Raw genomic sequence first — 4,330 nt, 5'->3', positions numbered from 1 at the left:
AGGACAGCTTTAGCGTGCTCAACGCAAGCCAACAAAGATTAGATCTAATCGACAATCTGCATTAGATGACTCAAAGAGCATTAATGCCGGACCGACCTCAAGTTCGATGAATATTATAAGCGCTTGTGTTACTTACCTATCAGTCACTCATCTGAAAGGCTAGTGGCTTACCTAGCAGCCACTCTTCTGTTGGCTAGTGGCTTACCTAGCAGCCACTCTGTTGAAGGCTAGTGGCTTACCTAGCAGCCACTCTTCTGTTTAAGGCTAGTGACTTACCTAGCAGTCACTCTTCTGTTTAAATTAGTGACTTGCTTGTCAGTCACCCAGTATGGTTTTCTAGAACCTCAAAGTGATATTCACTCATCTGAGTAGGATTGACTTGATAGTCATCCAATCAGAAGGGCAGGATTTCTTATCCTGGATACCCCAGCATTGTTTGAACTTGTCTGCATGCTTGAATAAAGCTATGTTTGCTAGGCATGCCAGATATGATTTGATATCATGATATGACTGTTTATGAGCATATGAGTTTTCTTGCTGGGCTTCGGCTCATGGGTGCTATTGTGGTGCAGGTAAAGGCAAAAGAAAGCTGGACCATCCTTGAGTTGGAGAGCTTAGGTGACGATGTGTACATATGCAGCTGCTCGATTGCCACAGCCGAGGTTTGAAGGAAAGGAACCAGGGCTAAACCCTGTTTTGCCGCTTAGATCGGCTTGTTGTAAATATTTTCTTGTCATCGACCTTTAAATTATATATTTTTTGGGATCCCAATGTATACAGTAAACGTTCTAGTGAAACGTTATATCCTAATCGAAATTTTCATCCCTAAACCGCTAATCATACTTAATTACACGTTTATGGCCAAATGATTCGATTAGCGAGTTTAGCACTGTTTGCAATGTGCACTGTAACAGTCCCTGGAGTTGGGGCATTACACATATGGATGATTCTTGAAACCTTTATACTTTTCAACTCTTGATTACATCTTATTTTTATTTCACCTGTCTCATTTTATCATTCCATAAAAAAGACAACAAAAAAATCTCAAGTCTCCATTTCCATCACTTTGTACTAATCTTTTGTGTTTATTTTTCTACTAATACTTTTGATCTTAGTTACCTCCTTGTGGAATCGACTGCTCATCTACACTACAACCACCGCTTAGTGAATGCACATTTTGGGCGTTAATCAAATTTTGGCGCCGTTGTCGGGGAGGTAGTTTTTCAAGAGTTTAGTGGAATTTTTACCAAGATATTAGTAGCTTTATTTATATTTTTGTTGGTATTAATGTTGTGTTAGCATAGTGTTCTTCCTATTATGTGTGCTTTATTATTATTATTATTATTTTAATTTCTAGTTGCTAATCTTTGGTTAATTTGAATATTGTTAAAAAAAATAGTTATATATTTTTTTCTTCTCTTTCTGTAAAAAAAAAATTATAACGTAAAGAAAACAAATATATATATTTATTTATTTTTTCTTTCTTTTCAGTTACATAAAAAAATTATATAAGTATATATATATATATATGGGTGCACTCTTAATGATTACTATCCATGGATGATTACTTTAATATTAACCATTTGATTAAGATCAATAATCCATATTTATAGTTGTTAATTAATATTTCTAAAAATAAATTTTAATTTTTTCAAATTTTTGGAAGGGTTACATGATGAAAAATGTGTATTTATTATGAAAATATAATTTTGTAAACTTTTTATTTTTCAATTGCATGTCAATTTCTAAATATAGCTAATGTCTCTCATTGGTTGGAAACAACTTTAATTATGGCAACAAAAAAAAAAAAAAACTAAATTCGAAATTAATGTAGAAAAAATATATTTACTTGTTGGTGACTTGCTATATCAAGTCACTATGTTGCCACATCATCATAATTGTTAGTACCCATCTATGGGTAGTAACCATTGAGAAGTCTTTTATATATACATATAAAATTATATATATTTTTTCTTTTTAGTTAACTCTAATTTTATGTCTCTTTCTTAATTTCTTTTTTGTTTTTATATTTTCTTAAGTTTAATAAATATTTGCAAACAAAAATTAAGCTTGTTATTATATCTTTACTTAAATTTTTTTTTTCCTTGATTAATATTGTTGAGTAGGCTGCTTCCTCTCTTTACTTTATTTTTATGTTGATATATTGTGATAATTTTGTAACTTTAGGTTTCTTAGTTTAGACTTTTCTTTATTTTTGCCTTAGTATTCCTTGAAAAAAAAAGCAGAAAATTGTTCATAAAATTTCAATCATAAAATGCTTAGTATTGAGAATAATTGTGTAATATTACAAATGGTAATAACTGATATTGTTATATCTAGAAAGATTGGTTGTTAAATAAGGTTTGTGATAGTGTTACCCTCCACACTTACCTGGGAACCTCGGGGAGTTTTGTCTAAGGCAAGTGTGAGTCTAAAGCGGTACATTGGCTTCGGCTTGGGAATATTTCGAGCATATACTTTTGCACTATTACATTTTTGAACTTATTACTATAAGATAACCAACCTTGTTCTGTCAAAATAAACAATTTTAATATGCTTAATGTTATTTGGTTGAAAATGTTTAACTTGTGATCCACCATACTTACTCAGTACCCTTGGGAGTTCTAGTAAGACATTGGGGATCGCCCCCAAAACCTCCAAATATACCTGGGAACAAGTTTAAAAAAAATCAAATAAATAAAATAAATAAAAACATAAAATAAATTTAATTATCATTTTCGAGAGTGGATGAATCATCACGAAACTTCTAGTGAAACTTCTTCAAATTCATCCACCACTCCTTCCGGAACTCCTTCCACCATTATTGCTTCTCCACACACCTTAGTTGATAATAATCAATTCACAATGGCTCACAATGATGAAATCCAACCAAGAAATCTCAATGACTACCTCCATCCTACTCACACTTCCATGTCTTCATGCTTTATATTCCCTCTTAATATGCCCGTGTTAGACTTTAAACCTGCCATGATTCAACTCTTGTCCGCATTTCATAGGATGGAAAATGAAAGCACATACATGCATATTAGAGAATTTGAGCAGGTAGTAGCCATGTTCTATAACCGAGCTGAAAATGTCGATTCTGTGCAACTAAAGTTCTTCCCTTTCTCTTTGAAGGACAAAGCCAGAAGCTGGTTATACTCTTTGAGACCTAGGTCTATTGGAACATGGGAGGAAATGACCAAATCTTTCTTTCTAAAACACTTCCCTAGCCATAAGATCAACAGTCTAAAATGACAGATTTCCACATTTTCCCAAAAGGACAATGAAACGTTCTATCAAGTCTGGGAAAGATTCAAGGATTCGTTGAATCAGTGCCCGCACCATGGCTATGAGAATTGACATTTGGTCAATTACTTCTATGAGGGCCTCACAAGTCGTGAGTGCCAGTTTGTACAAATGTTATGCAATGGTGAATTCCTCGAAAAAGAGCTAGACGACACTCTTGAATATCTCGAAGAAACCACAAAAAAATCTCACACTTGGACTGGTCCAAGTGCTACTTATAGTACCAACTGACATAAACCATCTGGGATCTATCAACTTTGAGAAGAGGATAGTGTTAAGGCCCAATTCGAAGATTTGAAAAAGCAGTTTGTGGTCTTAATGACGAAAATGGCCAAAAACCGCACATGATTGCTCAAGCGGAACCACAAGAACCTTGCTTTGTTTGTGGAGGGACGAAGCATTTAGCTGAGGACTGCTTAGCTTTTAATGAAATGAAGGGGTTTATGAGGAGCAATGCAATGCCTTAGGGGGATATAACAAACCATTATCCCATACGTACAACTCTGGTTGGAGAAACCACCCAAATGTTAGTTGGAGAGATTCTAACCAAGCTCAATCGTCTAGAGGCCAATGGAGAAATGAGCAACACATTCAACCATCAAAGGCGTATTCTGCACCTCAATACAATGCTCATCCACAACAAAATTCTCTCAAAACTACCCTTCATGCATTCATAGAGGAACAAAAAAAATCGCCAAATGATGGAAGAAATCAAAGAAATGAAATGTCAATTACTCAAAATTGGCTGAATCCTTGGCCATTCCAAGAAAAAGGCAAACTTCCTTCCCAACCTAAATTCAATGTGCAAGGCCAACACGTGGCCCAATTCTCCAACTCCAACGATCAAAATGTTAAGGAGGTCAAAGCCATCACAACTAGAAGTGGTAAAACTTTAGAAGATCCATCCATTTAAACCACTGATTTAAGCACACCAAATGATATTCATGTGAGTGCACCAGCCAATGCATCTACAAAAAGTTCCATTTCCTCAGGCTTTGAACCATGTTGGGAAAATTCCTGA

The 4,330-nt window shown here is 34.7% G+C and overlaps 1 non-coding gene across 1 annotated transcript; it reads right to left on the bottom strand.

Moving 5' to 3' along the window:
- Positions 1-3,246: 3,246 nt before the first annotated feature.
- On the bottom strand, positions 3,247-3,353 carry LOC133781043 (small nucleolar RNA R71). The gene has a single exon (XR_009869840.1). It is a non-coding gene; the product is annotated as a small nucleolar RNA R71 (small nucleolar RNA).
- Positions 3,354-4,330: the final 977 nt, after the last annotated feature.

Source organism: Humulus lupulus, chromosome 5, assembly GCF_963169125.1.
Source record: "Humulus lupulus chromosome 5, drHumLupu1.1, whole genome shotgun sequence".
Taxonomy (NCBI): domain Eukaryota; kingdom Viridiplantae; phylum Streptophyta; class Magnoliopsida; order Rosales; family Cannabaceae; genus Humulus; species Humulus lupulus.
Note: the sequence above shows the minus strand (reverse complement) of the source record. Positions and strands in the feature narration are given on the sequence as shown.